We start from the raw sequence: 25,844 nt of genomic DNA, 5'->3' as shown, positions 1-25,844 counted from the left end.
AATTCCCGGGATGGCGGGACTGTCATATGCTGAGAGAATGGAGCAGCTGGGCTTGTACACTCTGGAGTTTGGAAGGATGAGAGGATATCTCATTAAAACATATAAGATTGTTAAGGGCTTGGACACACTAGAGGCAGGAAACATGTTCCCGATGTTGGGGGAGTCCAGAACCAGGGGCCACAGTTTAAGAATAAGGGGTAGGCCATTTAGAATGGAGACGAGGAAACACTTTTTCTCACAGAGAGTGGTGAGTCTGTGAAAATCTCTGCCTCAGAGGGCGATGGAGGCAGGTTCTCTGGATGCTTTCAAGAGAGACATAGATAGGGCTCTTTAAAATAGCGGAATCAGGGGATATGGGGAGAAGGCAGGAACGGGGCACTGATTGGGCAGGATGCCATGATCACATTGAATGGCGGTGCTGGCTCGAAGGGCCAAATGGCCTACTCCTGCACCTATTGTCTATTGTCTATTGAAATATGCCATTAAGCTGGAAAGGACACAGAGAAGATTTACAAAGATGTTGCCAGGACTCAAGGACCTGAGCTATAAGGAGGTTATAGTTATTGGGGAAAACCTCTTCACCCAGAGAGTTGTGAATCTGTGGAATTCTCTGCCACAGAAGGCAGTGGAGGCTAATTCACTGGATGTTTTCAAGAGAGAGTTAGATTTAGCTCTTAGGGCTAACGGAATCAAGGGATATGGAGAAAAAGCAGGAATGGGGTACTGATTTTAGATGATCAGCCATGATCATATTGATTGGCGTTGCTGGATCAAAGGGCCGAATGGCCTACTCCTGCACCTATTTTTCCATGGTTCTATGAGAGGTTGGGCAGCCTAGGACTTTATTCCCCACGACTTTACAACTCTATGTATTTTGAGCCTCTTATATTGCTGAGCTTTGCACTATCATGTGCATCCTTTTCTATTTTTACATCAAGGTTATAGTTGTTATTTTCCATGGAGTCAGATGAAGTCGTTACGTGGAGGTGGCCAAGATGGCGGATGAGAAAAATGCGGTGGATGTGGTGTACATGGACATCAAGAAGAGCCATTGACAAGGAAGCCCAACGGAGAGGGTCTCCGGTGAGAGGAAAGTTAGGAAGCACAACTTAAATCATGGTTTGAAAGAAGGAAAATACGATAAACGAGTGGTTCCTCAGTCTGAGTCCAGTGGATCATGGTGTCCCACAGAGGATTGGGGTTCACTCTTCATGTAATTGATATAAGAGTCAGGCTAGAGAGAGAGAGAGAATTTTCAGTCGTAGTTCTAGAGTCACGCAGCACAGATGCAAGTCCTTTCAGCTCAACTTGTCCTTGCCGACCAAGATGCGCCATCTACTGATGCCCCCTTCGGTCGTGGCTGACCATGGGTGCTCCAGGGTGCTATTCCCTATATGGAGGACGCCTGTGCGTGACTTTGTTTAACGTGGGGAGACTGGTGCACAGACAGCCACCACACGGTCCTTGACAGATCAGGGTCAGGATCCAGTGGCATGGATTCCAAGACGACCAGGTGACCCTTTTCTGCTGCAGCCTTCATCCGCCTTCCCAGCCGTTGTGATGCTCCACTAAGGTCAGCAATCTTCCTCCGCCTGTTCCACCATTGAGGTCTTGGTTGGATTACTCTTTGTCAGAGACCTCCCCCTTGACCTTATCGCCATGGGTGGCCCTACCAGGAGCATAGCTCCAGATGGTATCACTCTCAGGTCGATACAAGCTTCTCCACCACGACAAGGTGACAATCCATGGAGAAGATGCATCCATCTAAGCTAGTCCTATTTGCCTGCATTTGGCCCATATTTCTCTAAACGTGTCCAAGTGGGTTTTAAATGATGTGATAGTACCTGCTTCAACTTCCTCCTCTAGCGGCTCTTTCCATAAACCCACCACCCTCTGAGTGAAAAAGTTGCCCCTCAGCTACTTATTAAATCTTTCCTCTCTCACCTTAATCCTGAGTCCTTTAGTTCTTGATTCCTCTACTCTGGGTAAAATAACTCTATATTTTCAATTCCCTTCATGATTTTATACACCTCTATAAATTCATCTCTTAGCCTGCAGCGTTCCAAGGAACAAAGACCCAGCCTGCCACAGATCCCTGCGCTCTAAGGAATAATGTCCTAGCTTACTCGACTTTCCCCTCACTCAATCTCTCGAGTCCACGTAACATTCCTGCCTTGACTATTGAAGATGGCAGATGTCCCTCCGAGCTGCTTCTTCGACCCGTCCTCGCGGCCTACCATCGGGAATGGAGCGGCGTTTCCTGTCGGGACCGGCCGGGACTACAGCTTCGGTGGTGGTGCAGCGCTGGGATACCAACAGGGAGCGGGTGATGCCTTACCGGGTCGCCGTGCGGTAAGCTCCGGAGCGCTGTGGCCGCCGACTCCCATTATCGCGGTGCTGTGGTTGCGGGCGTCCGGCCACGGGCGGCGCTGGATTTGGAGCGCCGCGGAGCCAGGGATCGAGTTCGCCGGGGTCGGAGCTCCAACCCGGCGCGGCCTGAGGGCTACGAGTGCGCCGGTCTCCGGTCTCCGGGGAGGAGGCAGCCGCTCCAGACTTTCAAAGCCGCTGAGGAATGTTTTACCCGACGCCGGAGTTCAATCTTCACGGCAAGAGGGCCCTGTAAATCATCGGACTGGCTGCAAGGTCACAAATGGGCCCCGACCTCGGGTGTTTCACAGAGGAAGAGGACTTGAATCTTGAATCTTGAATCTATAAGATTCGTCAGACATGATTTACCTTTCATAAATCCATGCTGACTTTGTCCAATGATTTCACCACTTTCCAAATGTGCTGCTATCCCATCTTTTCAGCTTTTCAGGGCTCCCGCAACGGCGACTTCTCCCGCCCGAGTTGCGGGGTTGAAGAGCACCTGGAGCGGGGCTTGGAATGGCCGCGGGACTGTGCGAGCGCCCGCCGGGGGCTCCAACAACAAGACCCGGTGTGCGACCTTGCATCACCCGGCGTGGCTTTAATGGCCGCGGGACAATCGCCATCGCCAGCCGGGGGCTTTGACTTTGACTCTGACATCGAGGGGGGGGGGGGGAGTGCAGTGGAGAGATAAGTTTTTTTGGCCTTCCATCACAGCGATGTGATGGATGTTTATGTAAATTATGTTGTGTTTTGGGTCTATTTGTTTGTAATGTATGGCTGCAGAAACGGCATTTCGTTTGGACCTCAAGGGGTCCAAATGACAAATAAATTGAATCTTGAATCTTGAATCTTGAATCTTGACTTAACTTTCTGATGCCTTGCCCCACAGTGGAAATGTTTGATTCTGCTGTGGGGGGACGTTTGTGTTGAACTCTATAATGTGTTGTGTCCATTTTATTCATTTTTTTTAACCTTTTTCTACGGTTTGTATGGAAACTTATTATTTAATTTATGTAAAGCACTTTGGTGTCAATGCGAGTTGACTTAAAACGTGCTATATAAATAAAACTTACTTACTTACTTACTTACTGTTGCAGGGTGACCAAAACTGAGCACAATACTCCAAGTGTGGCCTCACCATAGCCCTGGTACAACTGTGACATAACGTCCCAACTTCTATACTCTCTGCATTGACTGATGAAGGCCGATGTACCAAAAGCCCTCTGTACCACCCCATCTACCGATGACACCACTTTCAGGGAACTGTGTACCTCCCTCTGCTCTACAACATTCCCCAGGGTCTACAATTCACTGAGAATGTCCTGCCCTGGTTTGACTTCCCAAAATGTAACGCCTTCTACTTCTCTGCATTAAACTCCATTTGCCATTCCTCAGCCCACTTGCCCAGCTGATCAAGATCTTGCTGTAATTTTTGATGACTATCTGTGATACTACCCACTTTAGTGTCATCTGCACCACCCTCTGACTAAAGTGATTTCACCTCATCTCCTTTAATTCTGAGACTATGACCTCTAGTCCTAGACTCCCTCACTACCTCCCCTTAATTGTTGTATGCTTATTTTTCCAGCACCAAGCCTATGAGTTCCAGTTTTGGAGCAGCTTATGGGTGGATGATGTGCATTTTCACCGCGGTTATGACCCACAGCATCATGTGCCCCATCATTGCTCAATTTGGTGAGTGTTTCGTCAGAGATCTTGGACTGTCCTCGAATTGCAGCCCCTTCTGTTAATGAGAGTAAGTTCTCCACATATAGAAACAAAGAACTACAGATGCTGGTTTATGCCAAAGATAGACACAAAGTGCTGGTCAGGCAGCATCTCTGGAGAATATACACAAAATGCTGGAGTAACTCAGCGGGGCAGGCAGCCTGTCTGGAGAGAAGGAATGGGTGAGGTTTCGGGTTGAGACCCTTCCTCAGACTCCCTCTCTCCGATGAGAGTTCAGCAGAGTCTGCGAAGGGTCTTGACCCAAAGCATCACTCGTTCCTTCTCTCTAGAGATGCTGCCTGTCCCGTTGAGTTACTTCAGCATTTTGTGTCTATCTTCAGTTTAAACATCTGCATCTGCAGTTCCTTCCCACATTTAAGTGTCATCTGCAAATTGGCTAAACATGCCTTGCACGTTTTCATTGAAATCATTGATGATAGTCCCTGCCTCAACTACCTCCTCTGGCAGTCCGTTCCATACACCCACCACCCTCAGTGAAAATGCTGCCCCTAAGGTTCCTATTAAATCTTTCCCCTCTTACCTTCAACCTATGTCCTCTAGTTCTTGATTCGCCTGCCCTAGATAAAAGGTTCTGTGCACTCACCCTGTCTATTCCTCTCATGATTGTATACACCTCTATAAGATCAGCCCTTCATCCTCCTGCACTCCGAGTATTTGATCTCACTCGAATTTGAACTTATATCTCTATGTTCCTTTTGTTTGATTGAAAGATTGACTGAGAGGTACAACAATGGAAACAGGCCTTTCGTCCCAGAGGAGGATGTTAAGGCAGGCACTAGGATGTGAAGGTAGGCATTTTTATTTTAAGTTTCAAAATGAGGGAGGGCGAATAAGGCAAAATGGGCAGCCCCTGCACAGTTGTCAGCGATGGGTGAGCGGTGGAATATGGCGTTGGGGAACGGGTAGCATTGGAGGACCAGGCCTCCCATGGGCGCTATGGGTGAGTGGTGGAATATTGTGTTGGGGAACCGGTTGCATTGGAGGACCAGGCCTACTGTGGGGGCTATGGGTGAGTGGTGGAATATTGTGTTGGGGAGCTGGTTGCATTGGAGGACCAGGCCTACTGTGGGGGCTATGGGTGAGTGGTGGAATATTGCGTTGGAGGACCAGGCCTCCCGTGTGACAGGGGCCCAACGGGTCCCACTTGGTCTAGTAGTATTTAAAAGCCACTTAGTTTAGTTTAGAGATACAGCGTGGAAACAGGCCCTTCGTCCCACTGAGTCCACACCGACCAGTGATCCCCGCACACGAGCACTACCCCACACACACAAAGGACAATTTACAATTTTACCAATGCCAATTAACTTAAAAACCTGTACGTCTTTGGTGTGTGGGAGGAAACCGGAGCACCCGGGGAAAACCCACGCAGGTCATGGGGAGAACGTACTGTACATACTCTGTACAGCTTGCACAACCATTGGTCAGATAGCTAACACCAGCAGATCCATCCCAGTGATGTTGAGGGATCGGCGATGTACTTCTAAGGAGTGGAAGGCCAAGTTAGTGGATATTTTAAAGGCAGAGATAGACAGATTTGTGATTAGAATGGGTGCCAAGGGTTATGAGGAGAAGGCAGGAAAAAATGGGATTAGGATGCAGAGATAAGCCATGATTGAACGGCAGAGTGGACTTGATGGGCCGAATGGCCTCATTCTGCTCCTATAACTTGTGTGATGGTGGGAGCTGATGGCGAAACCTGCGGTCGTCTTGTTAGTGCCAGCCTAGTCCCAACCTCTCTCTATAGCTCAGACTCCCTAGTCCTGGCAACATCCTGGTAAAAGAGATGGCGGGAGGGAGGGAGGGTGGTGGAGGGGGTGTGGGGTGAGGGACAGGACCCGGCTACTGTCAGCCAGCTCCGAACCACAAAACAAATCTCACAGAGCAGCCTTTGTGCAGCCGCCCCCCTCCCCAGCCGGCTGGGAGCGAGCGAGCTGAAACGCTGGAGCCTTGATCTCTTCCATTCACAGCTCGTAAACCTTACCCAAGCATTTCCCTTCCCAGCCCGAGAGCCCACCTCCTCCGCCCTGACCCACCGCCCCATCCCTGCTGGCAACTTGCTGCTGCTGGTGTCAGGGCAGGGAGCTGTAACTGTGGGCCGTGCTGGTGCACTGCCCCAGCCTTTGCCACTGCGATTTATCAGAGTTTAGAGATGCAGCATCGAAACATGCCCTTTGGCACACCGAGCCGCACGCCGTTCATTCACAATAGATACAATACAATACAATACAATACAATACGGTTTTATTCGTCACATTGCACATAAAGTGCAAGTGAAATGAATTTGCCAGCAGCAGTACAATGATAAAGAACACACAAAAACACAATAAAATTTTAACACAAACATCCACCACAGCACTCATCACTGTGGTGGAAGGCACAACATTTGGCCAGTCCTCCTCCATTTTCCCCCGTGGTCGGGACCTCACCCCTCCGTAGTCGCCGCTGCAGGCGTCCAGATGAATGAATGTCAAGGTAAGTCCTGAATCAGTGCCTCCCCCACCGGAGACCGCGGCTTCAGGCTGGTGTAGGCCGCAGGCCAGCGGTCGGTCATTTAGAGTTTGCGCCGCAGCCAGAAGCACCGCAGACTGCAGGGCCGGCAGTCGAAGTCGAAGCTCCCCTCCAGGGATCCCCAGCCAGGGATCACGCTCCCGATGGTAAGTCCATGCCACGCCCGCGGTAAAAGTTGGCCGCGGGCCGGCGGTCGGATTGGAAGCTTTTTCCTCTCCCGGGTCCCCAGCGAGGGATTCCCAGGCTGACCGGAGCTCTGCAGACCGCGGCTTCAGGCTGCCGCGGGCCAGCGAAACGGAGCGCTCCCCTCCAGCGAGCCCCAGCGAGGGCTCACCCGCTCCACGCCGAGAGTCCCCGCTGCGCCCGCCGCTGAAGCCCCGGGCACGTCTCCAGGAAAGGCCGCGCCGATCATCGTCGTTAGGCCACGGGGGAGGCGACCTGGAAAAAGTCGCCTCTCAGTGGAGGAGGCGACCAAAACGGTTTCCCCCTCACCCCCCCACACCACCCCCCACACAAAACACATGAAGAAACATTAAAAACACACACACTAAAAAAATTAAAAAAGTTGAAAAAAACTGACACGCTGCTGGCAGGGCGCCGGCTTGCAGCGCTCCCACCGACCGATCTGTGCTATCCCACTTTCTCATCCACTCCCTGCACACCAGAGGTCGATTAACCTACAAACCCGCACGCCCTAGATAGGGTAGACACTCAGAGCATTTCTCCTGTGGTGGAAATGTCCAACACAAATGGGCGCAGCTTTAAGGTGAGAGGGGGGGGCGGGAGATCATGGAGAGGGTGGTGGAGGCCTGGAACACTCTGCCAGGGATGGTGGTGGAGGCGGATATGGTAGTGGTGTTTAACGAGGCTCTCAGTGGAAGTGCGGGGAATAGATGGATGTGGATCGTGTGCAAGCAGATGAGATCGGTTTAACTTGGCTTCATGTTCGGCGCAAACATTGTGGGCTGAAGGGCCCGGTTCCTGTGATGTGTTGTTCTATGTCCTGCGGTTCTAATTCTTTGGGATGTGGGAGGAAGCCGGAGCACCCGGAGGAAACCCACGCGGTCACAGGGAGAACGTGGAAACTCTACTACATACACAGACAGCACCTGTGGTCCTGAGGTCGGGATCAAACCGGGATCTCTGGTGCTGGAGGCAGTGACTACCAGCTGTGCTACTGTGCTGTTACAGGGAGACAACCTCTAAAGGTCTAGGTGGGCAGACCAGCCACCTAGGAGGCAAGAACAGCATTGAACATTGGTTTGGGTTTATTATTGTCATGTGTTTCATAGAAACATAGAAAATAGGTGCAGGATGGAGGCCATTCGGCCCTTCGAGCCAGCACCGCCATTCATTGTGATTATGGCTGATCGTCCCCAATCAATAACCCATGCCTGCCTTCTCCCCATATGCCTTGACTCCATTAGCCCCTAGAGCTCTATCTAACTCTGTCTTAAATCCATCCAGTGATTTGGCCTCCACTGCCCTCTGTGGAAGGGAATTCCACAAATTCACAACTCTCTGGATGCATCTAGACTGTGGCCCCTGGTTCTGGTCGCCCAACTTGTCAAGTCCTTTTTGTAATTTTATATGTTTCTATAAGATTCCCCCTCATCCTTCCAAACTCTAGTGAATACAAGCCTAGTCTTTTCAATCTTTCCGCATATGACAGTCCCGCCATCCCAGGGATCAATCTCGTGAACCTACGCTGCACTGCCTCAATCACGAGGATGTCCTTCCTCAAATTAGGAAGGTATAGTGAAAAACCTTGTTTTGAAATCAGATAATACTCTACATAAATACAATGGAGTCAAACTCAAGTACAATAGGTTGAGCAAAGGGGAAGATACAGAATGCAGAATATAGATCTCAGCATTGTAGAGAACAAATTGGACTGTCCAGGGACAAAGTCCAATGCCCGCAATGGGGTAGAGGTGAATCGGACAGTGCCCTAGCTTAAGGAAGTGTACAGTTATGTGCTTTCACACAGAAATCTGTCTGTAACTCAAGCTACTGCAGTCAAAACCAAAATTGTTCTGACTCAAAACTAAATGAGCAGCATACCATCTGGTTTCTATGAGAAGGGTGAGTGAAAGGTTTATCAGAATGCTGCCTGCATTAGGGGGTATTAGCTACAAGGATTGTCACCTTGTCGTGGTGGAGAAGCTTGTGTGGTCCTGAGATCCTGAGAGCGATGCCGTCTGGAGTCTTGCTCCTGGTAGGGCCACCCATGGCGGTAAGGTTGAGGGGGAGGCAGGGCTGTCTTAACAGCATTATAGGCCCCCGGACAAAGCACTTCCTACACTGGAAGCCTTACACTTCCAGTTTCTTTATGCCGAATCAAATATGCCATCATGCATTTGCAATGCTCTTCTCCATTTTCATGTTGCACAATAACATTCTACAATACGTAGATTAGCTATGGGGCCCCTATGCTCGTGGGGCCCTGGGCAACTGCTCAGCATGCCCATGGGAGGAGGTCTCTGACAAAGAGCAATCCAACCAAGACCTCAACGTTGGAACAGGTGGAGAACGATGGCTGACTTTAGTGTACGTCACAACGGCTGGGAAGGCGGATGAAGGCTGAGGCAGAAAAGGGTCACCGGTCGTCTTGGACTCCATGCCACTGGATCCTGACCCAGATCTGTCAAGGACCGTGTGGTGGCTGTCTGTTCACCAGTCTCCCCACGTTAAACAATGTCACGCACAGTTGTCCTCCATATAGGGAATAGCATCCTGGAGGCACCCATGGTCAGCCATGACCGAAGGGGGCCTGAGAAGCACCAAGGAGAGGTTGGACAGACTTGGCTTGTTTTCTCTGGGACGCCGGAGGTTCAAGGGAGACCTGACAGAAGTATACAACATTAGGAAAGGCATAGATACGGTGGACTGACAGAACCTTTTTCCCCAAGGTGGAAAAATCAAACACTAGATGGGATTGATTTAAGGTGAGATTGGCAAAGTTTAAAGGAGATGTGTGGGGTATGTTTGTTGTGGAGAGTGTGGCGAGGGCCTGGCTCACGCTACCTGGGATGGTGATGGAGGCAGATACGATAGTGGTGTTTAAGAGGCAGATGCGGGGAGTGGAGGGATATGGATCATGTGTGGGCAGAGGAGGTTAGTTTATCGGTATCACGTTTGGCACGCATATGTCGGGCCAACGAGCCTGTTCTTGTGCTGCACTGCCCCATGTTCTGTGTTCACTCAAGGAAGTTTTTGGGAAAGTTTGTAAGAACAACATTGAGGAGATAAAATGAGTAACATTGATGAATTCATAGTTGAAACCAAGGCGACAGCTTACAGATATTGAGAAATGGTTGCAGGTGAAAAGGAGAAAGAGCGGAATATTGTGGGGCAGTTGACTTTACGAAAAACTTTCAGAGAAGTGAAAAAAGTAGATGGGGTCATCCTGATAGTGAAATTGTACAAGGCATTGGTGAGGCCAATTCTGGAGTATGGTGTACAATTTTGGTCGCCAAATTATAGGAAGGATGTCAACAAAATAGAGAGAGTACAGAGGAGATTTACTAGAATGTTGCTTGGGTTTCAGCAACTAAGTTACAGAGAAAGGTTGAACAAGTTAGGGCTTTATTCTTTGGAGCGCAGAAGGTTAAGGGGGGACTTGATGGAGGTCTTTAAAATGATGAGAGGGATAGACAGAGTTGACGTGGATAAGCTTTTTCCATTGAGAGTAGGGAAGATTCAAACAAAAGAACATGATTTGAGAATGAAGGGACAAAAGTTTAGGGGTAACATGAGGGGGAACTTCTTTACTCAGAGAGTGGTAGCTGTGTGGAATGAGCTTCCAGTGGAAGTGGTGGAGGCAGGTTCGATTTTATCATTTAAAAATGAATTGGATAGGTATATGGACGGGAAAGGAATGGAGGGTTGTGGTCTGAGTGCAGGTAGATGGGACTAGGTGAGAGTAAGTGTTCGGCACGGACTAGAAGGGCCGAGATGGCCTGTTTCCGTGCTGTAATTGTTATATGGTTATAAAGGCCATTTGATGAAACAATCTTAGTTCAACGAATCAAGATGCAGATTTGACGGAAGGAGATGGGGAGCAAAAGATAAAATATAGGCAATATAGTAAAATATTAAAAAATATAACATTTTAAAATAGTGCCAGGAACCGGTCCTTCAGCCCATATTTCTTGTGCAAAACATAAAGATGCCAAGATAAACTCATCTCTTCTGCCTGCATGTGATCCATAACACTCCATTCCTTTCACCTCTACACTCATTGCTCTCCCCCCACCCTTTCCATCAACTCTATGAACTCAACCTTTATGATGCCTTGTGCTTGTCGCTAATTTTACACATCAATAATAATAAAACATGATATGCCAGGACAATTTTAGATCTGGCACAGTTCTGTGATAGAGGTTAATTAGTAACCCTAATTGAGCTTAATTAGATCTTAAACTAGGATGGCCAATGGCAGATATCTTATATCAAAGAACCTCCAATTAAACTTGCGTAAATTGTACTTGCGCCCAAAACCCCTCACCTAAATGTGAGATAACTCAAAAAGGCTTTTGGCACTTTGGCCTTCATCAGTCAGAGTATTGAGTATAGAAATTGGGAGGTCATGTTGCAGTTGTATAAGATGTTGGTGAGACCGCATTTAGAATATTGTGTTCAGTTTTGGGCACCATGTTATAGGAAAGATATTGTCAAGCTTGATAGGGTTCAGAAAAAATGTACAATGATGTTGCCAGGACTAGAGGGTGTGAGCTATAGGAAGAGGTTGAGTAGGCTGTGTCTCTATTCTATAGAATGTAAAAGGATGAGGGGAGATATTATAGAGGTGTACAAAAGCAGGAATAGATCGGGTAGATGCACAGTCTTTTACCCACAGTTGGGGAATCAAGGACTAGAGGACATAGGTACAAGGTGAAGGGGAAAAGATTTAATAGGAATCCAAGGGATAACTTTTTAACTGGGTGTATGGAACAAGCTGCCAGAGGATGTAGTTGAGGCTAGGACTATCCCACCGTTTAAGGAACAGTTGGACAGGTACATGGATAGGACAGGTTTGGAGGGTTATGGACCAAGCGCAGGCAAGTGGGACTAGTGTAGCTGGGACATTGTTGGCTGTTGTGGGTGAGATGGGCCGAAGGGCCTGTTTCCACACTGCATTTGACTCTCTGACTAACTAGTCAGACAGGTGTTAGTTGGTTGAGTTGGACCAAAGTTTATTGTTTGGAGAACATTAGGCCCACCAAATCCTGTGGTAGGCCTGTGGCCTACCAAATCCACGCCAACCATCGATCAGCCGTCCACACTAGTTCAAACTACATTCCTTATCTCCAGAGATGCTACATGTCCCGCCCAGTTACTCCAGCTTTTTATGCCTATCTTTGGTTTAATCCAGTTCCTTCCTACACGCTAGCTGTGTGTTACCACTTTGCATTCCACTCCCAATACACTCGAGAAAATTTACAGAGAACAATCTCGGTACTGCCCCCTCCCCTGACATTGGTCCGAAGAAGGGTCCCGACCCGAAACCTCGCCCATTCCTTCTCTCCAGAGATGCTGCCTGTCCCGCTGAGTTGCTCCAGCATTTTGTGTCTGTCTTCGAATGAACCTACTAACCCGCACATCCTTGGGCCAGGGGAAGAAACCGGAGCACCTAGAGCAAACCCACGGGATCACAGGGAGAGCATGCAAACACCACACGGACAGCACCCGTGGTCAGGTTTGAACCCGGGATTAGAAGTTGTTAATAGGTACCCTTAGCAAAAATGTTTGAGTTTTCAGTAAATAATAGTCGTCAAGTCTAAAAGAGTTTCATTGTCATATGTACTAGCAACGGATCAATGACATTCTCTACGGACGTGTACCCCCGGCCCAACGGCTGAAGTCCAGGAGAAGCTTTCTCAGCCATGTCCAGCCCCTAATAGCATCACGGGAAGAAACCAGACTCCAACTATGGACAAAAAGGCTTGAGGACGACCCCCCTCCTACTGACATGGGTATCCCTCCTTCTGAAGCCCTCCCTCCGGGCTCAGAAGCACCATGGGTCCAGTGGAAGACGCTCAACCGCCTGAGAACAGGAACAGGGCGATCAAAAGCTGCCATGGCCAGATGGGGCTATGAAACTGGCCAAACCACCTGTGAATGTGGAGAAGAGGACCATACAATGCAGCACTGCCTTGTCTGCCCCCTACTACCCAACCAGTGCAGCCCAAAGGATCTTGCAGTGTTCAATAAAAACGCAAAGGACTGTGTAAAGGAATGGGAAACTGTCATATAACCAACCAGCTTCAAAGACACGAAAAGAAGAAGAATGAAATTCTGACTTGCTGTGCTCCAAGGAATAAAGTCCTGGCCTGCCTCAACCTCCCCCTATAGCTCAGGTCCGCAAGTCTTGGCAGCATCCTCGCAAATGGAACGCTGCACTCTTTCCAGCAATGCCATCTGTTCTATACCATCTATAGCAAAACTGAACACAATACTCCAAGTGTGGCCTCAACAACAATTCAACATGATTCAAGTGTAGGGACAGGGTTGGCCTAATATATATATATAATACTTATGAAACATAGAAACATAGAAAATAGGTGCAGGAGTAGGCCATTCGGCCCTTCGAGCCTGCACCGCCATTCAATATGATCATGGCTGATCATCCAACTCAGTATCCCGTACCTGCCTTCTCTCCATACCCCCTGATCCCTTTAGCCACAAGGGCCACATCTAACTCCCTCTTAAATATAGCCAATGAACTGTGGCCTCAACTACCTTCTGTGGCAGAGAATTCCACAGATTCACCACTCTCTGTGTTAAAAATGTTTTTTCTCATCTCGGTCCTAAAAGATTTCCCCCGTTATCCTTAAACTGTGACCCCCATGAACATGTGAGCATGTGTATATACGCACGCACTCAACTTATTTTTCTCATTTATTATATTGTGTACAGTATATTCTGTTGCGCTGCTGCAAGTAAGAATTTTGTTGTTTAATTTTGAGATACAGCACGAAAACAGGCCCTTCAGCCCATCGAGTCCACACTGACTCGCGATCCCCACACATTAACACTACCCTACACGCACTAGGGAGAATTGACATTTATACCAAGCCAATTAATCTTCAAACCTGTGCGTCTTTGGAGTGTGGGAGGAAACCGGAGATCTCGGAGAAAACCCACGCAGGTCACGGGGAGAACGTACAAACTCTGTGGAGACAGCGCCCGTAGACTGGATCGAACCTGGGTCTCTGGTGCTGTAAGCGCTGTAAGGTGGTAGCTCTACCGCTGCACCACTGTGCCGCCCTGTTCTATCAGGGACATATGGCAATACAACACTCTTGGCTCTTGACTGTTGAAAACTGGGCTGCCATCAAGAAGTCATATTGTTTATCCTTTGAGTATTTCTGGTTCAGGACGTTTAAGAATGCTTTTGGCGCAACTTGAGACGATCCCGGCCTGTTACCTTCGCCAGCTATCTGTCCGATATATAAAACATCAGAGAGCCTCACTAGTTTCCAGACGCACCCATTGCCAGCTAGCCATTGTTTTGTGTATTAAGTCATTAGATTCCTGGCTTTAATCATTTCTAGGTGTACATCATTCCATACATAAACCCTCTGAACCATCTTGAAACATTGCAAATCACTCACTCATTCAGTTCTCTTCTTGGATATGGGCGGCACAGTGGCGCAACGGTGGAGCTGCTGCCTTACAGACCCTGGTTCAGTCCTGACTGCGGGTGCTGTCTGTGCGGAGTTTGTATGTGCTCCCTGTGACCTCGTGGGTTTTCTCCGGGATCTCCGATTCCCACCCACGCTCCAAAGACGTGCGGGTTTGTAAGCCAATTGGCTTTGGTTAATATTATAAATTGCCCCTAATGTGTGGGAGAGTGCGAGCATACGGTGTGATCGCTGGCCGGCGTGGATCCGATGGGCCGAAGGGCCTGTTGTGGTGCTGTATCTTTAAAGGCTAAAGTCTAATATGCATGGAATGGAAGGATATGGATCACGTGCAGGCAGAGGAGATTCGTTCCACTTGGTGTCATCTTTGGCACGGACATGTTGGGTCGATGGGTCATGTCTTCTGGATTAGCGAGTGGTTTGCTAGCTCCCTGGTTCTGTAGGTTCTGATTGACTGATAAGGCCTGTTGGGGAAACTGAGAAGCTTTCACAGATGGAACGGGAGGTATTGGAGTTACTTTGTGGAGGGGCCACTCTTTCCGTCACCTCCATTGGGATCCGGTGAGCCCCCGGGGATTGGCCTGGAGGTAGAAATCAACCTGAACCCCTGGATCTGATCCCAGTCTGTAATCCTAGCGCATGGAAGGGCTGTTCATAAACCTGATAACAGAGAAGAAGAAGGGTTAGTGAATGTCAGGCGATGGTACATGGTTGATTGGCCTTAATACCATTGATGTGCAGAGGGATCTTGTGTCCAAGTTCATAACTCACTGAAAGTGGCAGGATAAGTAGATCGAGTTGTAAAGAAGACCCATGATATGGTGACCCCTTGCATTCACTCCCCCACCGTCATTCCCCCACCTGAGTCATCCTGCTAGTTTCACTGTTCACATCCCGTTCTTATCACCTCTTTCACAGCCAACAATGGACTATTGTGGCCTCCTCGGCCATCGGTGCCGGCTCTGATTTAATTTGCACCTTTTCATACCTCTCCCATGACTCTTGGTCTGAAGAAGGGTCACCTATTCCTTTTCTCCGGAGATGCCTGATCCACTGAATGACTCCAGACTAGCACCTGCAGTTCCTTCCTGCATATGGCATGCTTGCCCTCGTAGATCATGGATGGGATTGAGAATAGAAGCAAGAAGTCATGATGCAGTTTTTCTAAGTGGTATTTGGTGCATTGCCTGCATGTTCCGGTCACGTTACAGGAAGGATGTGCAGGATTTGGAGAGGGAGCAGAGGAGGTTTACCAGAATGAGGGCTAGATTTGCCAACTGTACAAATGTAAACAGCACGTGTAATGCCCGAGCCAAGGATATGCATTCACCCTGAAATCATCCCCGACTCAATCAGCCGAGGGCAAAGCCAAAATAGTTCTGCGTGTAGACTCAAAAAATAAATTAATGAACAGCGTGCCATCTGGTTTCTAGGAAACGGGTTAGTGAAATGTTTACCAGAATGCTGCGTGGATTAGGGCGTATAAGCTACAAGGAGAGGTTGGACAGACTTGGATTGTTTTCTCTGCTGAGGGGAAACCTGACAGGGTTTATAAAATTCTGAAGGACATTTAGGTGGCACGATGGCACAGCGGTGAAGTTGTTCCCTTGCAGTGCCCACCGGGTCCGCCCCGACCAGCCGTGCCAGTACATTAACACTATCTGACACACACTGGGGACAATTTACACTTACATATACCAAGCTGAGTAACCTACAAGCCTGTACGTCGGGGGAAACCGAGGATCTCGGAGGAAACCGACGCAGTCATGGGGAGAGCGTGGAAACTTCGTGCAGACGGCACCCGTAATCGAACTCTGGTCTCTGGCGCTGTAAAGCACCAACTCTACCGCTGCGCCACCGTGCCGTGCATGCTTGACTCTTGACAAGAGTCAAGAGAGTTTATTGTCCTATGCACCCGGGAACAGAACAATTAGATTGCCACCTGCTGCAGGTTTACAGGCCCATTAACGCAACAACACACAGATAAATGTGTGATAATACATTATCAATCATGCCAGGTAACCAGACTATTCTAGTGCAAACCAAAGTACGTGATGCATCCAAAACAAAGTCCATCAAAGCTCATTGCTGGGATACGGTTATAGTTCGTGTCGTGTCGTGTCGTGGCCAAGAGCCTGATTGTTGCTGGGAAGAAGCTGTTCTTGAACATGGAGGCCATGGTTTTCAGACTCCTGTACCCAATGATAGGAGCGAGATTAGGGTGTAGCCGGGGTGGTGTTGGGTCTTCGGTCATCATCGCTGGCGATGTCGGTCCCTTTGAAGGTGGGGAGGTCGGTACACCCATGATGGAAACCGGGGCACCCGGAGAAAACCCGGACGGTCACAGGAAGAACGTGCAAACTCCACACAGGCAGCATCGAACCCGGGTCTCTGGCGCCGTGAGACAGCGGCTCTACCAGCCCCGCCACCACGCCAGGCCGCCTATCTCATAGGATAACTATGTAAACACTCAAGGGCAGGTTGAGCAGATGATGACATCTCAGGTCACTGTGTTCATTGAAGTCTGGCAAACTCTTCTCTCTACCCCCCCCCCCCCCCGACCAGACACGTGTGCCAAATCAGCAAGGAGACGGCAGACTGGAGCAGCACAAAGTACGCCGGGTGGATAATACGGCAGGGAGCAGACCATAGTCCAGGGTTTGAATGCAGGAGCTGACTCACAGCTGGCTGTGTGATCCAGGTTCATCCACAAGCCCGCCCCCCCTCACTCCAGTCACAGCCAGGCTGGGATCTCTGCAAGTTGCTGGAGAATCGCCTCATTATGAGTCACACTTATCTAAAGACAGCTGGGTACAGTGAAAAGCTTTTGTTGCATGCTAACCTCCAGAACAAGGGGTCACAGTTTAAGGATAAGGGGGAAATCTTTTAGGACCGAGATGAGGAAAACTTTTTTCACACAGAGAGTGGTGAATCTGTGGAATTCTCTGCCACAGAAGGTAGTTGAGGCCAGTTCATTGGCTATATTTAAGAGGGTTAGATGTGGCCCTTGTGGCTAAGGGGATCAGGGGGTATGGAGAGAAGGCAGGAACAGGATACTGAGTTGGATGATCAGCCATGATCATATTGAATGGGGGTGCAGGCTCAAAGGGCCGAATGGCCTACTCCTGCATCTATTTTCTATGTTTCTATGTTTCTAACCAGTCAGCAGAAAGACTATACATGATTACAATCGATCCATTTGCAGTGTGTAAATACATGATAAGGGAATAACATTCAGTGCAAGGTAAAGCCAGCAAAGTCCGATCAAGGATAGTCCGAGGGTCACCAAAGAGGTAGATAGTAGTTCAGCACTGCTCTCTGGTTGTGGTAGGATGATTCAGTTGCCGGATAACAGCTGGGAAGAAACTGCCGCTGGATCTGAAGGTGTGCGTTTTCACACTTCTGTACCTTTTGCCTGATGGGGGAGAGAGTGCCCAGGGTGCGACTCGTCCTTGATTATGCTGCTGGCCTTGCCTAGACAGCATGAGGTATAAATGGAGTCAATAGAAGGGAGGTTGGTTAGTGTGGAACAAGGGTGACAAAGACAAGTGTCACGCTGGTCGTTGCTGCCTGAAGTTTGGTGATTAGGTGGAGAAGTAATGTTGTGCCCCTCTGAAAGCATTGTACACACCACTATCGTATCGGCCTCCGCCACCACCCCTGGCAGCGCGTTCCAAGCACCCACCACCCTCTGCGTAAAAAAAACTCGCCTGTCATAGTAACCAGGTCACCACTCACCCTTCGGTGCTCCAGAGCAAACAAACCAAGTTTAGAAGGATGAGGAGGAACCTTGGTGTAACTTAAGGGCCTGTCCCACCAGCACGCGATAGCATGCGTCTAGCGCGACCAAACGTGGTGGCTTGAGGCGTACGGCCTCGCGGGGCCGGTCCCAATTCGAACCGCGAAGGCGTATGGAGTTGTGCGGGGCGGATCCCGACATCATACTCACCAATCAGCTGGGCAGGAGGCGGGCCGACAGAATTTGGACGTTGCACGGCGTCGGCCCGTGACGTCATCACGCAACGGCATGCGCTAGGCATTCGCCGTCAAGGCGCTGTGTACGGCGTGAAGGCGCTGCGTACGGCCTCAATGCCCTTTACCGAATAGTGAAAAGCTGGATAGAGTGGACCTGGAGATGATATTTAAACTAATGGGAGAGCCTAGGACCAGAGGCCACGGCCTCAGAATAAAAGGACATACCTTTAGAAAGGAGATGAGGAGGAATTAATTTTGTCAGCAGGTGGTGAATCTGTGGAATTCATTTCCACGGAAGGCCGTGGAGGCCAAGTCAATGGATATTTGTAAGGCGGAAATTGATCGATTCTTGTTTAGTACGTGTGGGAGGAGCGATGCAAAGAAGGCAGAAGAAGGGGTTGAGATAGATCAAGGCAAGATAGATCTGGCATGTTTTAATGGCGGAGTTGACTTGATAGGCAGAATGGTCTAATTCTGCTCCTATAACATATGGACTTTATCCAAATGCTCCTTATAGCTAATATTCCTTTATGCAGGCAGTGTTCTGGTAAAGTTCTTCAGACGCTTCTCCAAATCGTTCATATCAATCATGCAATTAGGACCTGGATCCAGGCAACATCACCCTGCATATACATCTTCCCCACACCCAGCAAACAGCTAGCAATCGCTTGTTTCCTTGATCACCATCACTTTTTTGCATATTTTTCATTCATTTGTTAGAAACATAGAAACATAGAAACATAGAAATTAGGTGCAGGAGTAGGCCATTTGGCCCTTCGAGCCTGCACCGCCATTCAATATGATCATGGCTGATCATCCAACAGTATCCCATACCTGCCTTCTCTCCATAACCCCTGATCCCCTTAGCCACAAGGGCCACATCTAACTCCCTCTTAAATATAGCCAATGAACTGGCCTCAACTACCCTCTGTGGCAGAGAGTTCCACAGATTCACCACTCTCTGTGTGAAAAAAGTTCTTCTCATCTCGGTTTTAAAGGATTTCCCCCTTATCCTTAAGCTGTGACCCCTTGTCCTGGACTTCCCCAACATCGGGAACAATCTTCCTGCATCTAGCCGGTCCAACCCCTTAAGAATTTTGTAAGTTTCTATAAGATCCCCTCTCAATCTCCTAAATTCTAGAGTATAAACCAAGTCTATCCAGTCTTTCTTCATAAGACAGTCCTGACATCCCAGGAATCAGTCTGGTGAACCTTCTCTGCTCTCCCTCTATGGCAAGAATTGTTCTATATCTCTCTACATCATCACCTATATCTCACGTTTCTCTTTCCCGCTGACTCTAGTCGACCCAAAACGTCACCTTCCTCTCTCTCTGAGTCCCGCTGAGTTACTCCAGCATTTTGTGTCCATCTTCCACAGGCCCTTTCCAGAGTAATGAGATTCTTCCTTTCGCAGGCTGAGCAAAGCAGAACACAATACTCCAAGTGTACATTCAACGACGACTTGTTCAAGTGAGGAGAGAGACAGGAGACAGGAGAGGTTGGGTCTGTTTGCCCTGGAGCAGAGGTGGCTGAAGGGGGATCTGATAGATCTATAGAAATTGCGATGGGGTTTAAATGACTTCCATCCTACACCATCTTGATGCCACGGTCTCTGGTGGGGAGGCACCTATTCAGGACTTACCTTGACTTACCTTGTCTGCACATCTGGACGCCCACAGACTGGTGACCGCGGAGGTTTGAAGTCCCGATCATGGGGGAAAATGGAGGAGGACTGGCCCAATGTTGTGCCTTCCACCACATTGATGAATGCTGTGGTGGATGTTTGTGTTAAATCTTTATTGTGTTTTTGTGTGTTTTTTTTTTATTGTAGCGCTGCTGGTAAATTCATTTCACTTGCACTTTATGTGAACGTAACGATTAAAACTTGACTTGACTTGACTTGATGAGAAGGAGTAAAAAAAAAAAATCCCCCATAGCAGAGCTATCCAAAATTGGAACGCAGAAAATGTTGAGAAGTGAGATAATGTTGAGAAGTGTAGAGGGGATTTCAGCAAAAATCTTTCCTTAGCTATCTGGAATGTGCTGCCTGATGGGGTGGTGGAGGCAGAGACTCTCACAACATTTAAGGGGGAATCAAGAACCAAAGGACATATGTTTAAAGGCTGAGGTAAAAGATTTGATAGGAACCTGAGGGGCAACTTTTTAGCTCAGAGGGTGGTCGGCATATGGAATGATCTGCCGGAGGAACGAGCTGCCATCAGCCTGAAGAAGGGTCTCGACCCGAAATGTCACTCATTCCTTCTCTCTTTTGATGCTGCCTCACCCGCTGAGTTTCTCCAGCATTTTTGTCTGCCAGAGGAGATAGTCATAGATAGAGTCATAGAATGATACGGTGTGGAAACAGGCCCTTCGGCCCAACTCGCCCACACAGGCCAGCAATGTCCCAGCTACCCTAGTCCCACTTGCCTGCGCTTGGTCCATAACCTTCCAAACTTGTCCTATCGAAGGTACACAAAAATGCTGGGAAACTCAGCGGGTGCAGCAGCATCTACGGAGCGAAGGAAATAGGCAACGTTTCGGGCCGAAACCCTTCTTCAGACATGTCCTATCCATGTACCTGTCTAACTGTTTCTTAAACGATGGGAAAGTCCCAGCCTCAACTACCTTCTCTGGCAGCTTGTTCCATATACCCAGGTAGTTGAGGCAGGTACAGCATTTAGAAGACATTTGGACAGGTGCATGGATAGGAATGCAGAGGGATATGGGCCTGACAGGTAGGCCCAGATTGGTTAGGAAACCTGGTCATCATGGATGAGTTGAGCAGGAGGGCCTGTTTCCATGCTGTGTAACTATATGAATCCAAGTATCCAGAGGAGCACTTGATTCACTAAAGCCTGCTTCTGGTAAAAGAGATTGATATAGATGAGTGACTGATGGTTTGTATGGATGTGTTGGGCCAAAGGCTGGTGAATCTGTGGAATTCTATGCCTGTGGAGGCCAAGTCAATGGATACATTTAAGGCAGAGATAGATAGATAGATTCATGATTAGTACGGGTGTCAGAGGTTATGGGGAGAGGGCAGGAGAATGGGGTTGGGAGGTAAAGACAGATCTGCCATGACAGAATGGTGTAGTAGATTTAATGGGCCGAATGGCCTCATTCTGCTCCTATCACTTATGACCTTATAACCTTACGGAGCGCCTAATTTTAGATGTTTATATGATTCCACGACTCTAGAATTTAGACGATTGAGAGGGGATCTTATAGAAATGTACAAAATTCTTAAGGGGTTGGACAGGGTAGATGCAGGAAGATTATTCCCATTGTTAGGGAAGTTCAGAACAAGGGGTCACAGTTTAAGGATAAGAGGGAAGTCTTTTAGGACCGAGATGAGAAAATCATTTTTTACACAGAGAGTGGTGAATCTGTGGAATTCTCTGCCACGGAATGTAGTTGAGGCCAGTTAATTGGCTATATTTAAGAGGGAGTTAGATGTGGCCCTTGTGGCTAAAGGGATCGGGGGGTATGGAGAGAAGGCAGGGATGGGACACTTAGTTGGATAATCAGCCATGATCATATCGAATGGCGGTGCAGGCTCGAAGGGCTGAATGACCTACTCCGGCACATATTTTCTATGTTTCTAATTATGATCAAAGTTCACACAACTGGCCCAAGGCTTCTTGCAGTCTCTGGGAATGGACGGGGAGGGGAGCGGGATGAGACTGGAGGATATTGAAACCCGCCTGGCTGTGAAATCTCCATTACACTGGATCCGATCCAAACAACTCTAGGCCAGCTCCTTTTATGTTAATATTGTAAATGTTCCACTAAGCCAGTGGAATGTGATTTTTGGCTTGCAAGGTGAAACTATAGATGACTTGGGGAATGCCAAGAAATGAAATAATTTACGATCGAAAAATTGCGGAGAGGGGTGGGGCGGTGCCTTTGATGTACCGCTCACTGAATGGTTGTGAGCGATTGGCACTATTCCTCTTGCGCTAGTCCGCCCAGTGCATCTGTGAGCCACACCGCCCTTCTCAAATCCCCGATCGAACTGTACAACACAGAAGAGTACAGCACAGGAACGGGCCCTTCAACCCTCTTTATGTCCACGTCGAACATGATGCCACATTAAACTAATCTCTCCTGCCCACACCTGATGACACTAAGCTGGGGGGCAGTGTTAGCTGTGAGGATGATGCTAGGAGGCTGCAAGGTGACTTGGATAGGCTGGGTGAGTGGGCAAATGTTTGGCAGATGCAGTATAATGTGGATAAATGTGAGGTTATCTACTTTGGTGGCAAAAACAGGAAAGCAGACTTTTATCTAAATGGTGGCCGATTAGGAAAAGGGGAGATGCAACGAGACCTGGGTGTCACGGTACACCAGTCATTGAAATGAGGCATGCATGTGCAGCAGGCAGTGAAGAAAGCGAATGGTACGTTAGCATTCAAAGCAAAAGGATTTGAGTATAGGAGCAGGGAGGTTCTACTGCAGTTGTACAGGGTCTTGGTGAGACCACACCTGGAGTATTGCGTACAGTTTTGGTCTCCAAATCTGAGGAAATACATTTCTTGCCATAGAGGGAGTGCAGAGAAGGTTCACCAGACTGATTCCTGGGATGTCAGGACTTTCATATGAAGAAAGACTGGATAGACTCGGCTTGTACTTGCTAGAATTTAGGAGATTGAGGGGGGATCTTATAGAAACTTACAAAATTCTTAAGGGGTTGGACAGGCGGATGCAGGAAGATTGTTCCCGATGTTGGGGAAGTCCAGGACAAGGGGTCACAGCTTAAGGATAAGAGGGAAATCCTTTAAGACGGAGATGAGAAAAAAAAATTTCACACAGAGAGCGGTGAATCTGTGGAATTCTCTGGCACAGAGGGTAGTTGAGGCCAGTTCATTGGCTATATTTAAGAGGGAGTTAGATGTGGCCCTTGTGGCTAAAGGGATCAGGGGGTATGGAGAGAAGGTAGGTACGGGATACTGAGTTGGATGATCAGCCATGATCATATTGAATGGTGGTGCAGGCTCGAAGGGCCGAATGGCCTACTCCTGCACCTATTTTCTATGTATCTACTGTATGTATCTATGATCCATATCCCTCCATTCCTTGTGCTTATCTAAACACCACTATCGTATCTGCCTCCACCACCACCCCTGGCAGCACGTTCCAGGCGCCCACCACCCCCCTCTGTGTAAATAAACGTACCCCCTCATCCCCTTTAAACAGTGTCCCTATCCCCTTAAATATAAGCCCTCTAGTCTTTAACATTTCCATCCCGGGAAAATGGTTCTGACTGCCTGACCACATGGTTTTATACATTTTACAGTCTTTCCCCAACCTCTGGCGTTCCAGAGAAAACAATCCAATCTGTCCAACCTCTTCCTGTAGCTAATAATGTCGGCAGCAATTTGGTGAACTTCTTCAGCACCCTCTCCAAAGCATCCACATCCTTCCTGTAATGGAACATGACCTGACAGATCGCAATGTACTCCAAATGTGGCCTGACCAAGGTCTTGTAAAGCTGCAACCATCGACTAATTTTGGATGATCAACCATGGTCATGTTGAATGACTGTGCTGGATCGAAGGGCCGAATGGCCTACGCCACCTATTTATTATGTTTCTGTGTTCCTTATACTCAATGCCCTGACCAATGAAGCCAAGCATACTATTTGCTTAATGTGTGGGAAGGAACAGCAGATGCTGGTTTAAACCGAAGATAGACACAAAAAGCCGGAGTAACTCAGCGGGACAGGCAGCATCTCTGGAGAGAAGGAATGGGGTGACGTTTCAGGTCGAGACCCTTCTTCAGACATCTCAACCCGAAACGTCATCCATTCCTTCTCTCCAGAGGTGCTGCCTGTCCCGCTGAGTTACTCCAGCTTTTTGTGTCTATCTTCATATTATTTGCTTTATATACCATTCTATCTACATGTGTTGCCACTTGTAGGGAGCTACGGACTTGGACCAGGATCCCTCCATTGTGATGAAGCCTATCTGGTGGCCATTCGGCACGCTGCTTCTGTCCCAAAGAGCTCACTCATTGTTCTCACTCTCCCCATAGCTCCATAGCTCCTGCACCTATTGTCTATTGCTCCCACCACCCCCCCTCCCCATCCCTATTTAGAGAAACGTTATCCAATGCATTATCTATGCATTGAAAGACCATGATCATATTGAATGGCGGTGCAGGCTCGAAGGACCGAATGGCCTACTCCTGCACCTAATTTCTATGTTTCTATGCCTTTCCATTCATACTGATCTTTGAAGGGAAACCAAGGTCTAGGTTGAGTTTTTGCTTTAGGTCTATTATTGTCACCAAGGTGCAGTGAAAGGCTTTGTTCTGCATGCTATCCAATCTGATCAGATAATACTAGGCATAAATACAATCGTCAAACTCAAGTACAATAGGTAGAGCAAAGGGGAAGATACAGAGTGCAGAATACAGTTCTCAGCATTGTAGCGCACCAGTTCCACAGACAAAGTCCAATGTCCTCAATGGGGTAGAGGTGAATCGGACAGTACCCTAGCTTATGGAAGGGCCGTTCAGAAGCCCGATAACAGAGGGGAAGAAGCTGTTCCTGAGTCTGGTGGTGCGCGCTTTCAAGCTTCTGTACCTTCTGCCGGACGGGAGCGGGGATTAGAAGGAATGACCGGGGTGGGACAAGTCTTTGATTGTGTTGGGTTTTTTTCCCGATCGATGACGGGGAGTCTGGTCTGTGTGATGGACTGGACTACATCTACAACTCCCAGAAAATTGTTTAGTTTAGTTTAGTTTATTGTGAAGTGTGCCGAGGTACAGTGAAGGGCTTGTTTGTTGCGTGCGATCCAGTCTTGCCAGGCTTGTGGGGAAAAAACTCTTCCCAAACTGGGGAAGAGATCTGCCCAAGAGATCTACTGTACATAGCTGGCCCCCACTATGGTCCTGTGAGGCACAGAGAATGCCCAAGCACAGGCAGAGGTGAGGAGGGACTCCCACCGCTCTGGTCAGGAATCGATCCGGGCACCAGGAAGGGGAACAATACTCCCCTTGTCTGAGCCGCCCGTGGTTCGAGTTAACGCCCCTAGAGACGCCAGCAGGGCCTGCTTGATCTCCAAACTCTCTCCGTCTCCCCCCCACCCTCCTAAACATCTCCCCTTGGCTTCCAACCCCACTCTCCCCTTCCCCGTGTCCACATTGGTCACCTGGTCCCCATCTCATGGGAATGAGATCCACAGATCCTCCTGGATGAAGGATGTCTCCCTGGAATTTAATGGCTGGCTTGTATTTGTGGCTCAACTATGAAGAAACAATCAATATTGATAGGGCAGGGTTGCTCTGGGCTGAGGTCTCGCCACACTGCCGTCTGGTCAACCACCCTACTCGCTGTTTATTTTCCACGCTGTTTGTTGTCTACTGGGCAGTGCGTGGTCGCTGGAGTTCTGGGAGACACTGGGCTCCCTGTCAGTGCCGCACCCGAGCTTCGTGGCATCTCCACATCCCGGGGATCAGTTTGGAGAGAGAGCGCCTTTCTCCGAGAGATGAACACAGAAACCTTTGTGGACCGACCGAGAGACAGCGAGGGCACGCTCACAAGCCAAGGTTCCTCGGGGAGGATAGGCTGGGTCAAAGGCACGTTGGAGA

At 48.7% G+C, this 25,844-nt stretch overlaps 1 protein-coding gene across 2 annotated transcripts in view; it reads left to right on the top strand.

The window, feature by feature from the left end:
* The first annotated feature begins 347 nt into the window (after positions 1-347).
* The window catches only part of LOC129697562 (uncharacterized), a 62,658-nt gene continuing 37,161 nt past the window's right edge, over positions 348-25,844 (top strand). The window contains exons 1-3 of one of the 2 annotated variants that reach the window (XM_055636231.1): positions 348-1,083; positions 3,959-4,065; positions 4,830-4,907. The gene's annotated coding sequence lies outside the window, so the exon portion shown is untranslated. Of the gene's footprint in view, positions 1,084-3,258; positions 4,066-4,829; positions 4,908-25,844 lie in introns of those variants that run through there. The other variant, XM_055636232.1, reaches the window with a different exon arrangement.

Source organism: Leucoraja erinacea, chromosome 5, assembly GCF_028641065.1.
Source record: "Leucoraja erinacea ecotype New England chromosome 5, Leri_hhj_1, whole genome shotgun sequence".
Classification (NCBI taxonomy): Eukaryota; Metazoa; Chordata; class Chondrichthyes; order Rajiformes; family Rajidae; genus Leucoraja; species Leucoraja erinaceus.
Note: the sequence above shows the minus strand (reverse complement) of the source record. Positions and strands in the feature narration are given on the sequence as shown.